Source organism: Sus scrofa, chromosome 8 (genome assembly GCF_000003025.6).
Source record: "Sus scrofa isolate TJ Tabasco breed Duroc chromosome 8, Sscrofa11.1, whole genome shotgun sequence".
Classification (NCBI taxonomy): domain Eukaryota; kingdom Metazoa; phylum Chordata; class Mammalia; order Artiodactyla; family Suidae; genus Sus; species Sus scrofa.
The window spans coordinates 136,905,484-136,920,583 of record NC_010450.4 but is presented as its reverse complement, the minus strand read 5'-3'; positions in this window follow the sequence as shown (position 1 = coordinate 136,920,583).

Below are 15,100 nucleotides of genomic sequence, written 5' to 3'. Positions count from 1 at the left end.
CACTAGGTGTCAGCCATCCCAAATTTAAAATGAGAGGGAAGGTCAGTCCATCCAGCACAGCGAACTCTCCCCAGTATGCTGGGATAAGCTATTCGAGAAAAGAGTCTGAAAGAGGATGGATGTGTGTGCACGTATAGCGGAGCCACTTTGTTGTCCAGTAGATATACTCACAACGCTGCAAGTCAACTATGCTTCCAAACAACTCTAAAAAATGGTAACAAATCTAACTATTGTAACTCTTCCGGGAAGGTTGGTTGAGGAATTTTTAAATGGCAATAAATTTGCATTTTGTTACCAAAAAAAAAAAAAAAATTAGGAGTTCCTGTTTTGGCTCAGCAATAACGAGCCCGACTAGCATCCTTGAGGATGTGGGTCTCGCTCAGGGGGTTAAGGATCCAGCTTTGCTGTGAGCTGTGGTGTAGGCCGCAGACACCGCTCTGGCTCGGATCTCCTTGCTGTGACGTAGGCCAGCAGCCGAAGCTCTGATTCAACCCCTAGCCTGGGAATTTCCATGTGCCTCACGTGCAGCCCTGAAAAAAGCAAAAACAAACCCCAAAAAATTAGAAGGTAAAGGTTAAGGATAAAGTGTAAAGAACATTGGGTCAGGAAGAATTTGATTTCCTGACCCTGCTCTGCCACTTGAAGAAGAAAAGCAACGCACTGCGGCTGAACACACACACACACACACACACACACACACACACACACACACCCCCAAGAAGTTAGTGGCATTCATTCACTTGTTGACTCATTCACCAGGCATTTATTGAACATCCTCTTTGGACCAGGCACTGTTCACAACCCCGGGGAGTGACAGAGAAGTTCTAAGCTACTAGTAGTGACACACAGGACAACACAGTGTGCTGGGAGAACTTTCCAGAAGACTGGCAAGTTCCCCTTTGGCTACGGAGAGATTCCCGAAGAAAATAAAGTCCGAGCTCTCTCGAGGCTCGATCAAGACTTTGCCCACGTGCCCCCTGCAGATGACTTTCCTGCTAGAAGGAGCTCCCTCGTAATAGGAAGACCAAACCCGCTGTCTTGGGATTTAAAGGCTATATTTTGACACCAACCTTGTACATTTTAAACTTAAAAAATATTTTTCCAGAGAATAATAACATATTCTTTTGATAAGAGGTTAATAGGATGTAAAGAAATTGTCCTCTTTGGGAGAAAATAAGAAATGGTACAGCCATTTCTGAGCAAAATTCACATTCCCACGTTCCCATATCACCTAACATAGACAGAGAAGAATAGTGACTTACTCATCCAGTATTTTACAAAGGACACGAGTTCTGAGAGATTTTTCGCTGTGTTTCAGTCTTGGTTCTACTGAAAAGACCTTAATGATCTTGATAAAGGGGAAAAAAAAAAAAAACACCCATCGAGTAAAGGATTCTGATCAATTGCACGAGCATTTCTAGATGCTTCCTGATTTTTCAAAATCTATGTTCTATTCTTACGATTGGGAGAATCGAGGCAACAAGAATTTGTCTTTTGAAACAGCAGTTGCTTGATTCTATTCCGTAATTCTGTATATCGACACATGAGGATTCGCAAAAAGTCTAACAGGCAACAGTTTAACTCCAACTCTCAAAAACATTCCAAAAATGTTTTCTGTGGTTTCTTTGCGATATAGGTTATAACATGTGTTTTTAAAGATAGCTTTTAGAAATGACGTATTAGAACAACACAGTAAAATTTGCACTGAATAATCTCTAAATTAGGAATTCCCTGGAGGCTCAGTGGGTTAAAGATCCCTCGTCGCAACTGTGGTGCGGGAACCTCTGCGTGCCACAGTCAGGGCCAAGAAAAAAAAAATTGTTTTAAATCTCTAAATTAGAATGAAGTGACACCTTATCTTGAAAGAGGGGGAAAAAAACCTAGCTACAATTTGCTGAGTTGCGACTTTGTACCGAGCACATTACATTGTCTTATTAAATCCAATAAGAAGAGAAACAGTCAATTCTTATTATTCACAATAGCTTTCTTCCGCAAAGTCACCGCAGACCTTGCATTCATAGATAGGGAACCATGGTTCCTGGGGAAATTCAGGGTTAGGCTCCTGTGAGCCTCCGGTCATAGTATTTTCATCCACCCAGTCATTATGTAACCTGGTTTTATGTGTTTCTGGTCATTATGTAACCTCGTTTTATGTGTTTCTATTTAAAGACTCTTAGCTAATATATATTGCTGATTTGTTAACACCGAACTCATAGCCAGCATTCAGGCGTAACTCCTGCCCGAGTGAAGTTTATATAACCCAGGGATTTTCTTTTCGTAAAGCCCATCACAGCCTCATGCTTAAGGACACTGGACACTTGAGCTTTATGTTTACGACCATATTGGAGGCAAAATCACCAAAAAAGAGCCCGAAAATGTGGAAAACATGGCATCAGCTAGTCTCTGAAAAGGACGCCTCTGTGTGGTATGAGCTGAAATAAGAAGGCAGCGTGTCTCCTTGTTCACCTGCAGCTGGGGATATGCACACGGAACACTCATGCTTCACCACCCTGCCCAAGTTCATGAGCGCTTGCAAAAGCGTCAAATGCTGATTTTGAGCATACGGATACCTTTTAGCCAGTAGGTGAATTTGCAAATACAGAGTCTGCAAATAATAAGGATTGACTGCAGTTATCATTACTCCTGTTCAAGAGAAAAACAGAGATGCAGAGAGCTTAAATCCTTGGCCCCAGCACACCCGTCTGGGAAATAACTGCATCATAATTATTTCAAACTTGGCCCCTTCTAGAGACTTTAACCTTAATTAAGTTTTTCAAACAGTCAACGTGCTGGAAGGACCTTAGCTTCTGGAATCTGAGTGCCTGGGTCCGAACCCTACCATTTACTCTGTGTTTGGCCTTGGAATATTGGTTAATTCCCCCAAACCTGGGTGCCTCACTGGGAAAATGAAAATGGTAACAATCCCTGCATAACTGGGTAATCGTGAGGATTCGGCGAATAATGCCCGGAAAATGACCAGCACAGCGCTTAGCACATGGACGCGCTCCGTGCCTTGAGTACCTTAAAAGCTCTATTACCCCCTCCTCGGGTACCGTGTGATGACGGTCAGACACGGAACCAGGACCTGGTATTGATGTTCTCCTTCCAACAACCTTATGACAGACTTTATAGAGGGGTAAACCGAGGTTCACGGAGCTTTGCTAACTTGTGCAAGTCCCACAAGCCGTTAGGAGAGAAACCAAGATTTGAATTTAACTCCGACTGTAGCCAGTGTGTTCTTAATGCGCCCTCCCCCTGCATCTTTGGTCATCACTGCAGGATCAGGACTGGAAAAGTAGTTATTTCCCTGGGATGACACGCACCATAGCATAACATGCTACCTTCTTCGACCTGCTCTGTGCGTCTACATACACTTTCAGGTGAGTTGGCGACTTCTCTAATTGCAGATGCAACTGTGTCAGCACCTGTGTCGATTCTGTGTCAATTTGATAAAAAAAAAAAAAAAAGATCAGCGTCATGTTTAATGTCCTGAAAAAGTATACCATCAACCTCCACGTTGTTCTCACATGTCTTTTTGAAATACTTTATTTCCATTGCTTCCTCAAGATTGCAGTTTTGTAGATTTCAAACTTCCCAGGAGACATTTAAGATAACAGGAGTGTGACGACTCTGACTTTATGTGTCAGCCTGGCTAGGGTTCTGCTGCCTCTGTCATCAGACCCTCGTCTGGATATGGCTGGGAAGATAGTTGTGGATGTGATTAACATTCTCGGTCATTAGACTTCGGCAGAGCAGATGGTTTTCCATAGCGGAGTGGCCTCATCCAATCAGCTGAAGGTCTCAAAGGCAGTAGAAACCTGGCTGATTCAGGGACCAACCATCACGGTTTTCCCAGGAGAGAGAGATTAAGTGGGACATGGATTTTTCAGTCCTAAAGCCAGGATAGACTTTGGCAAACCAACAGAAGTTGGTCACCCTACATTCAAGCATATTTTCCCTGCAGCAAATTACATGACAGAAAAAAAATATTGGTGTTACCCAGATTTGCAGGATCCCTCTAATTATTATTGGCACACATAGTCTAGCCAATCCCAAGTCAGGTCATGTTAATTTAGCCTGCACTAGGTTGTGTGGGTATACGGTAAAGTACACCTGATACAGAATTTACCATTCAGGGAGTTCCCACTGTGGCTCAGCGGAAACAAATCCCACTAGTGTCCCTGAGGACGCCAGTTTGATCCCTGGCCTTGCTCAGTGAGTTAAGGATCCAGCGTTGCTGTGAGCTGTGGTGTAGGTTGCAGATGCCACTCAGATCCCACATGGCTGTGGCTGTGGTGTAGGCCAGCAGCTGTGGCTCCAATCCCACCCCTACCCTGGGAATCTCCATATGCCGCGGGTACAGCCCTAAAAAGCAAGATAATAATAATAATAATAATAAATTATCATTTAAACCATTTTAAAGGCACATACCAGGGTGCACGCATCACCACTATCTACTTGCAGAATCTTTGCATCACCCCAAAGGTAACCCCATATCCATTAAGCAGTCAGTCTCCCCAGCTCCTGGCAACCACTAATCTGTTTTCTGCCTCTATGGATTAATCTGTTCTGGCAAATGCATCATATTGAATGAAAAGTCTGCCTGAAGGAGCTGAGTTTTGAGCCAGATTATGAGAAATAATTAGGAAAAGTGTTTCAGGGTTTAAATCATTTATTCATGCATTCAACGACTCTTGATTGAACAGCTACTATGAACCAGATGCTGTCATGGTACTGAGGCTATAATCGTCCTCAGAGTTAGAGAGGTGACGCAGAGGGTCAGACAATAGTGGCAAAATGATGGGATGCATTGAGTTTATGAGAAACTGTTAATGGAAATGAAGCCAATGGAAGTTAAACGCCCTGGAATCCTGGACGGAGAAGTTCAAAGGTTAACCAGTGTAGGTCCTGAAACATGAGGTGCTGGCTCTTCTTGTCCTGTTTCTGGGTATGGAGAGAGATATGGGACATCAGCAAGCACCTCTTCTAAGCTGGCATGAAGATGAGTGTGGCCTGCCACGGAAGAGCAGAATGACAGACATGACCTTGGAAATGGAAAGGAAGGCCTTCCACGTTTTCACGGGATTAAAAAAAAAAAAAAATACTACCCAACCTGCTTTCAACAGGGCCTAGCTGTGCATTCGGATATTACTCTCTGATAAGAAAAACTATAAAACACCTGTTAGGTAATAAAAGTCAACATCTCCTTTCTATCAGGGCTTAATCTGTTCTCATCAATAGTGAGTTGGACTTCTACCAGGGCCTGGGAAGTAGATACGAAAAGGTTGACCTCTCCGCAGAACCAGAGATAAGCACTTCCACCAAAGGTGACCCTTGTGAAGCTAAGCGGGTCACCTTTACCCTGCGGTAATAAAACCACTAATAACACTTTGTACCTATGAACTGCCTGACCCTGAAAGTCTCCAATGTTTTATAGACCATAAATTCTCCCAACACCCTTCATAAGATAAAGAATAATCACTCTCCCCAACTAACAGACAAACCAGAAACTAGCATCGTTGAGCAACTTGCCCAAGGCCACCGAGGTAAGACAGAAGTCCACTTGTTCTGGAGACTAAGACGGGCTCATCCTGGACCAGAGTCGGGAGGCAGTGCTCCATCCCGCGGGATGCTTCTACTTGCCCTTTCTTTTTCTATCAACTTCTGGCAACTCTCCCAGTTTCCCTCCAGGTGTGAACCGAGGCCAGTGGATGATGCTCAAGGTGTGAGCCTTCCCAAGGCTGTCTACCTTTTCTCAGGGAGCCCTCGAAGGCTGAGTGCATTTCAAAGAGCAAAGAAAGGAGCTCTTTGAGTTGCTGGTGGCAAGCGTGCTCCCCCCTTATGGGCCACAAAGTCACAAAGTGTACCCGCCCAGGAGACCCTCCACGCTGGAGACCATCTCCAGACAGAAACCCCTCCTACCATGTCAACCAGTCGACTTTTGCTTGGTCTAAAGGACAGAAGCGAAAACCAAAGAGTCACCTTTGTGCCCAGGACTCGCCGACATCAGGATGCATCTGGTTCTGTCTGAGCCATCTCCCCATTAGGCAGCAGGACCCCTGAAGAGATTTTGTCCCTCTGTTCTTTGCGCCCAAATAGTGTCAGTAAGTGAACGGTTTCTTGACATTTGCTGGAATACAGTCCAAACACTGCCACCAGGTGGGACTTCTTTCACTTAGCAGGGCAGATATTTCCCGCAGCACTTCCAAGATCAAGATTTAAGACCTCTTCCTACCTGAGCGGGGAAAATGGAACAATTTGAAACCACTAGAAAAAGGCCTGGTTGTCCACTGCCTTTTGTTGGAACTCACATCTGATTTACTAAATTGAATTCAAATAGCCTCTTGCACATGATTCAAGGAGAAAGTGGGAAACAGGAGCTCAGGGGCTGAGGTTTGCTGTATGATCACTTGCATATCTTTTATGATATTCATCATTTAAAAATATGGGAAGAGGAGCTCCCTTTGTGGCTCAGCAGTAACAAACCCGACCGGTGTCTGTGGGGACGAGGGTTCCATCCCTGGCCTCGCTCAGTGGTTTGGGATCTGGCGTTGCCGCAAGCTGTAGTGTAGGTCAGCTCGGATTGAGGTTGCTGTGGCTGAGGCATAGACTGGTAGCTGCAGCTCCTACTTGACCCCTAGCCTGGGAATTTCCATCAGCAGCACATGCAGCCCTTAAAAGACAAAAAAAAGGGGCAGGGGAGAAGGTAGTGAAGGTAGCCACTCTTCTGTTATATAAAAGTGCCGAATGCACAGAGAAAAATATTGAATTTTTTTTCTCCTAATCGTTTCATCACTGGAAGAGAAGTATTAGTGCTTTCCTCCAAAAAGGAAAGAATGTCTGGCATCAGTGTCAATTTCTCTGTATTTAATGGGCTGCGGTAATAGACTATCCCAGGTTTAAAAAAGAAAGCCTCACTTCTTTGTATCTCTCCATCATCTTAGGTGACAGAATTAGGGTATCATTATTTGCGTCTCAGTGTTCTTATTTCAGCTGCTTTTCTTGAGGGTATTTACAGAATACCTACAGCAGGCAAAGAGCTCTCCCAGGTGCCACACAAGATTCTTGTCTTCAGGAGGCTGTAGTATAAATTGAGATGCAAATGTACACAAGTGCCCTTTTTTATAATCAGTTCTAACTTCTCCTGTATTTATATATCAGATAATAATGCCTAGAGTCTCCAGAAAAGCTTTATGGAAAACAGCAAAATTTGAAGCGTGTTGATCTGGAGAGGATTCCCATTTTGGTTTGGGTTGGGTGTCTTATCTTGAGGACATTTGCACCAGAGTGTTTTAGAGCAAGCATGACTGCTGCAGGACAGCAGCGGTTTCCTTGAGGGGGTGTCTTGTCATTTCCTTATAATTCAAAAACATATGCTGGACTAACTACAAGGGGAATCGCGAATCGTTTTAATTATTTACACTTCTTTCAAAACATGGATTTTGATAAAAATGTATTATCTACTTTGTATAGGTGTAGGGATGACAAGGGGGGGAGCAGCCTTTGGTCTTGGTGAGTTTAGGCTCTGTCAGTTTCCATTCAATTTCAGTTCCAATGGAGCCAAATCCCAGGCAGCTGGCCCAGCCCTCCTGGACTCTCCTGCTCTGTTTACAGCTCAGCAGTAGTTACCAGGATTGACAACATGGATACCTGAAATATTTATACAGCGTTTATGCAATCACTCCTCATGGCCTAATAAAAGACTGGTTTGCAGGGGCTGGCCCCTTGCCAGAGTTATCTAGCTCTTAATTTTATAAGGCAAGAATTTACCCACAGAGTTCAAAAATTGAAAACCAGGGTGGAGGAGTTGCTGGTGGTGATCATTTGTGGTCAAAGAAAGCTGTTTGCTTTTCTGTGGGCAGATATCCAGGGGCAGTTTGAAATGACTTCCCTCAAGGAAGAAAGGGCAGAAAAACACCTGGAAATCCTGAAGCGAATGTGCAGAATAAAACTTGTTCCCAGTGGTGATATTTATCATTTCTACACACCTTCCCCCCCACACACATCTGTCCGTATTTTTAAAGCATTCGTCACCATACCTAAGCAACCTTAATTGATCCTGTTAAGGTTTTTACATGGGTCGTCTGAGCAGCTACACCTGGAAATTTATTTGCAAGGTGAAAAGGCAGATGCGTGCAGCCATGCCCGTGATTGGACCCCTGGGCTGCTGTGGCGACAAATGAGATCACCTCCCTCCCGATACGGGAGGGTCAGCAACCTCTTCCACCCACAGTCCTCGTGCCAAAATCACCTCGAGGACCGCGCTTAGGGCTGGGGCCGGTGGGAAGGAAGAGCAACAAAAGGAGGTAGAGTCAAGACAGCAGGACAGCAGAAATGGCGCAACATCGTAAATCAACTGTAGTTTTTTTAAAAAATGAAAAAAAAAGAAAGAAAGAAAGACAGTGGGAGAAGGTACAGCGGTGTGAGCCTGAGAGCAGGAGGAGGAGGAAGGCAGCAGCCCCAGGCATTTCCACCTTGCCGGGATGGCCTCGCCTCTTGGGGCTTAGAAGCATGACTGCCTGGGAGAAAGTGCTATGGCACCACAAATGGAAGTGGCTGAACTGTGTACGGAGCGATTGCTAGGACACAAAATAATGGAAGTGTGATGCTTTCAGAAACTCAGTTTAGGAACAATCACCAAGGGGGAGGGAGAACAGAGAGATAAATTCTAAGAAGAAAATATTTTTTTTAAAGTAACAACTTTTCCCCAAAGAATCAAACTCAGTTAGCAGGCATGTCCAGAAATGGCTAAGTCCCAGAGAGAGAAATCTGCTGGTAGAAAGGTCTTTAGGAGCCATAAGATTTTTTTTTTTTTTTTGTCCTTGCACTGGTTTTCTTTCTTTCTTTCTTTTTTAAAGTACAGTTTATTTACAGTGGTGTCCATTTCTGCTGTACAGCATCCTAACCCAGCTGCACATATATATGCATTCTTTTTCTCATACTCCCTTCCACCGTGTTCTATCCCAAGAGATGGGATATAGTATCCATTCTAAATGTAGTCGTTTGCATCTACCAACCCCAACTCCCTGTCCATCCCTCTCCCTCTCCCCTCCCCCTTGAGGGAGGCCATAAGAATTCAAACACAAATTACAGAGGAAGGATGCCACCTGAACTGCCTGCAGGAAGAAACGGGGTAGGATGGACGGCAGGTAGAGTTCCACACACAAATCCTGTAAACCACACTTGGAAAACAAGAGGAGGAGAGAAGCCACTTTGACTGTCAAATCACAAGGACTAGATGAATAGGCAAGGAAAGCTTCAAGGCAGGCTTGCAAAATTTCTCAGGGTGTGATCCAAGCACGGACACAAAACATTCTACCAAGGGAAAGAACATCAGTTGTTTAAGAAATATCCTTTCCTTTTGGGGGAAGAGGGTTGGGAGTAAGGGAAGGTGGAGTGGAAAATTTTCATAATATTGTTATCAGCTGACATTTTCGGTATAAGGGAAATTGAATAAAGAAGGGAAAATATGACCAGGCATGTCAATGACATAGAAAACCTTAGCACACATGTCGTTCTGGTATGTTGATGATGAAGCAGAATCAACACAGTCAAGCACGATTATTATTATGTTTAATAATAATACATACATAATACATAATAATAACTATATTATTCCCAGCATAATACAATTTATTTCTTTATAAAGCAGAAAAAAAGTCAAAATATTGAAGGATTTTAAAGATAAAACGAGCACGCTCGACGCCCTGGGCGTAGAAAAAGGGAGACTGAAAAGATTTATCCCAAGATGCTAATTTTAGTTTTGTTTGGGTCCTATGACGACGGGTGATATGAAAATATATAAAATACTGTTTCTGCCCTCAAGGATCTGACTAATTCTTTTTCCTTATTATATTTGTTTAGTCATCTTTCATTTTCATATCATTCAAATTTTAAGGAATGTCAATTGAAAAACAGATCAAATGAATTCGGAAAAAAAGGAAACAAGGAAACACTGAAAGTTATTTTGTATTCTAGGAAGATAAACATTTTTCTTCTCTATGTTTATTAGAAAACAAGTGTGCTTGGTGGGGGCTACCTGGTGCAACACCCCTTCGGCTTGTCGCTATTAACTTGGATTCTGTTCACGAATGTTATGTTAGGCGTGTGATGATGTGTAAGGAAATCAGAGGGAGGCGGTGAGGATAAAAGACGGATAACGACCCTGCACACCAGGTCTTTGCATCTGTTAGGAAGTCAGATCCATGTCACGACACTGTACCTCTCCCCAGCCCCAAGTCTATGCCTTGACTTCTTGTCCAGCTTTCTCATTTAGGGCAGAGAAGAGGGGAAATCCTCTGAATGGCCGGTTATTCTCAGGGCAGATCTTTGAGAAAGTGTGAGATCCTCAGTCACTGCAGAGCCCTCAGTGGACTCTCCTTTCTGATTTTCCCCTAGTGTTCGGACCCTTTTCCTTCCAGGCCTTTTCCAGCATTCAGATCTCAGTTCAAATGTTGGTCAAAGGCTCAAAGAGATGTCTCTTGACTATTTCACCGTCCTGGGACACCCCGCCAGCCCCAGCATCCCCTCCAAACATACACACCATTCTGGATCCTCTTACTTTGTTTTAGCAGCTTTCTGATACCTATGTGAAATTCTGAAATGGTTTGGATTTAACGTCCATTTCTCTTGGAATATAAACTCCATGAAGGCAGGACTTCAGTGGTCTTTTGTATGGCTAAATCCCCAACTTCTAGAATGGTGTATGGGCCATAATGTATGCTCAGTGAATACTTATGGGTTAGGGTTAGGGTTAGGGTTATGAAGAAATGAGGAATCACCTGCCTCGGCCTCTCCGGGTCTTACAGTCTTGATCCTAGATTCAAAAAAAACAAAAAACAAAAAACAAACAAAAAAAAAATAAAAACCATCACTTTGTTCCCACTGCATCTCTAGCACCTACAGGGATTTCTGATTCATCGTAGATGTTCGGTAAATAATTGTTACCAACAATGATGGTAGGACAGGAGCCAGGAACAAAAAATCCCAAGAGCAGAAAATCAACATGTGGTGAAAGCCAGATTAGGGAGCTATGTATTGATCTCTGTGTGTTTATTTCCATGAGCCTTTAGTCAATTATTGTTTGCAAGTTCCGGGCTTGCTTCAACTATGTGACAAAAACCCCGAATTACATTAGTTGTCTATTCAAGCTCAACCAGAGTGGGAGCGAAAAGGCATGGCAGAGTCCTTTAGTGCAGTGCAACAGTAAAGACAGGAATCAGCCCGAGAAAGATGGGGCAGGTGGAAAATCTAGGGGCATGAAGAGTCCAACAAGAGGTCCAGCCTTTGTTCCCAGGTGGAAGTTCTCCCACTGCTGCCAACCCCGAGGGAGCTGGGTTTTCTTAGAGAAGCAGCTATGTCTTTATCAAAGTAAACACAGGCAGCGTGCGACAGGATTTCTTAAGTGCTAGGAGAGGTACTAGATGCCGTGAAGCTTTAAAAGATAAGAACTTCCAAGCCGTTGGACGGATACGGGATCCCTGCTCAGGAAGGGAACATTTTCAGGTGGGTCTTGAGGAGCCCAAAACAGGCAAAGGAAGACTGTGAGTGAAAAAAAGAACCACCTCCTGTGGCTAAAGCATAGAGCATATGTGGGAAAGAAGAGAGAGACACCAGAAAATAAGGTCAAGGACAAATTGCGGAGGGCCGTGAATACTGAACTGTGGATTTATTTTGTTTAGCTTAAATTTGGTTGGTAATGAGCAACCACTTACTGGCTTTTGAGAAAACGTACAATGTTTCTGAACTAATTTTTAGGAGGCTAAATCTAGGAGCGGTATTTGGATGGTTACTATGGTGGACAGGATTCTAAATTGACTCCCAGTCATCTGTGTCATCTTCTCTGTCCTCGGTGTAAGAGAAAGCTGCAGATATGATGGGCCATCTCTTTGGTGATGGGCTCATGCTGTTTGGCAAAACTGAGTTTAAGACAGGGAGGTTATGCTTAGTGGGCTTGGCCTCAGGCAAGTTCTTTAAAAGGATGGGGACCCTTTCTGGATAAAAAGAGCTGAAGTACCGTACTTAACATGCAAGGAGTTCTCCGTTGCTGGTTTGAAGATGGAGGGGACCACACGGCAGAAGCCTCGTAGAAGCTGATTATTATTTCAGGCCGGTAACATAGCCAATAAGGAGGTAAGACCGCAGGGATCTGGGACCTACACCACAGCTGCAGCCACACTGGGAGCCTGGGATGGCACCGGTGCCTCCACAGAGACAACCCAGATCAATGCTCTACGGTGGCACCAGGGGAACTCCTTGGAGGTCCTTGTTTTGAATAGCTACAATATATTGATACAATATCAGGGTATCAGGTATACCAGATGCTCGGCCAGAATTCTGGATCCTACCATGAATCCTTTGGAAGGAAAGGCATCTAAAGATGCCAGGATTCTGAGACAACCTCATCCGTCCAGATCTGAGATTCTGTGAACTGTGATGAAAGCAACAGTGTGCCAGGGTCTTAGTATCAGAGGAAGGCGTCTCTAGGCGATGAGGAAACTCCTACTCCCAATTCAGTTTGCTCTCAATTCCTTTCCCCGGGACGTCATTCAGAGGGTCTGGCGTGAGTGCCATTTCTTTGCCGTTGCTGAAAAACGGCGTTGCAGGCTTCATCTGTCTCATTCCTTGCTCCACCTTCTTGGGTGTGGGTTAGCTGCAAACCACTTTCAGTCCAGGATTTGGCTGTTAAAGGGTTTTTCAGTTTCCTGGTTTCCATCCACACTTTTTTTGTTGTTGTTCTTTTTGTCTTTTAGGGCTGCACCCGCGGCATGTGGAGGTTCCCAGGCTAGGGGTCCATTCAGAGCTGTAGCCACCCGCCTGCGCCACAGCCACAGCAACAGGGGATCGGAGCCCTGTCTGCAACATACACCACAGCTCACAGGCAATGCCAGATCCTTAACCCACTGAGTGAGGCCAGGGATCGAACAACCCGCGTCCTCGTGGATGCTCGTCGAGTTCGCTCACCGCTGAGCCACAATGGGGAACTCCATTTACACTTTTTTATCCAGCCTTGCAAACTCGGGTGAGAATCCTGGCTCAGGATTTTTGACCTGATTAACATCTTCTCTGTCACTTTGTTGACTCTGAATGTGATGGCTGGTCCCTAAAATATAAAGATGGGTATGGTCAGACTTCAGCTTTAGACCAAAACATACAAGTAGTTCTCTTAAAGCTGTTTAAGCACCTGTTACATGCCAGGCAATGTAGTAATGACGGTCTCATGAATTTTTACCACCCTGTGTGACCGACACTTATTTTAAACTTATATTGCAAATAAGAAAACGGAAGCACACAGAAGGGAAAGTGTATGCATCTAGAAAGAAGGGTAGGCACTGAAACCCCAGCAGTCATAGCACTGTTTCTACAAATGAAGAACTATGTGGAGGAGTTCCTGCTGTGGCTCAGCGGGTTAAGAACCTGACTCGTATCCATGAGGATGCGAATTGGATCCCTGACCTCACTCCCTGTGTTAAGGATCCGGTGTTGCTGCAAGCTGTGGCATAAGTCACAGATGCAGCTCAGATCTGGTTTTGCCAGGGCTGTGGCGCAGGCCGGCAGCTGCAGCTGCAACGCCTGGCCCAGGAACTTCCATATGCCACAGGTGCAGCCATAAAAAGAAAAAAAGAAAGAATAACGTTGGCAAACATAGCAATAGAGCCAGTTAGCTATGCACCAGAATTAAAGGGAAGGAAGGTAAAATTTTAGCAGTGCATCCTGGGAGAGACCCAGAACTAGTATATAAATGTCACAGGTCACCACCAAAGCAGAAGATTTTTTTTTTTCTCAATTTGACATCCTTCCAGGGCAGCGTGGAAAGATGTGAGAAACTCTGAAGGCAAGCCTAGAAAGAGGAGGCAGCTTGCAGAACTGAGAGCAGAAAGAAGAGGGGAAGGGCCAAAGACTCACACAGAAAACTCCAGAAGGGGGAGAATTTCCAGGGCCTGCGGAATGTTGCAGTTGGGTCTTCATCACTAATCACAAACGCCGTCACATTCTTTACGCCAAGCGAAGATCACACACTGCGCGCCTTTAAGCCTCACCACCACCCTGGAGGTGCGTGTATCTGCAGAACAGTTGCAGCGATGGCCAAGGGCCAAAGCCCAACCACAGTGGGTTGAAAAGCGACTCGGTGCGGCGAATGTAGTCTGCATGGGGATAAACCTGGGATGTGAGGGGATTGAGCCCCCACTAAAGACCGGCCCGTGCGCCAGCCTCTTCAGCACTGTTTTCTGTCGTCATCCAAACAAAACTCTAAAAGGGATGTGGCCTTTTTCATCTTCAAAAAAGAAATGAAGATGTGGAAGCTCAGCGTGATCCCACAGCCTATATGTTCTTCCCCCAAACCCCATTCTGCTCCTGCCGAGGGGACAGATAAGCTGCAGGGAACATCACTGAGGTGTTTACTGCAGAGGCCAGGCTCTGTGCTAAGAACGTTTCCATGGATTGTCTCACTGAAACTCCAGTTCAAATGCTAGTTTCCTTAACAGTGTCCGGGTTAACGGCCTAAGCCCAGGAATCAGACCCCTTGCGTTTGGAGCCCAGCTCTGCCATCTATGAGTGTCCTTTTGTCTCGGTTTTCTCATCTGTAAAATGGGCTTCCTTGTGAAACCCCTTTGAAGATAACACACTTGAAATCCAAGAACAGCGAGTACCTAGGGTGAAATGAGTGTGGGGTAGAGTGTTCGCTGGTAATTTCATCACGATTTTACAGCCAGGAAATAGAGGGCGAAGAAGTATCCCAGAGTTAGCAAGGCTAAGAGCCCCCTCTGGATTCCAGCGACTCCCAGAGGTCCTCCTATTTACACCGCGGCCACAATCCTGCAGAGAATTCTGTTGAGGGGCAATATGAGAACGTGTAGGTGCTTGTGGTGCCCTTGCTTGTTCATTTGTTTGTTTTAAGATGGGATTGACTGGACTCGCGCATCTTTTTCTCCTGGGGCCCGGGGTGGGGGGATTTGCAAAGTGAAGATGCGATGCAGAAGAGAAGGCTCTAGGACGGATAAGCGCCCAGAGAGGGGAAGGGGTGGCAACCCCGCACAGGTGCAGGGTCCACAGCCTCGACCACAAGAAGCGCAGGAAAGGAAGCGAGGATGATGTGCCG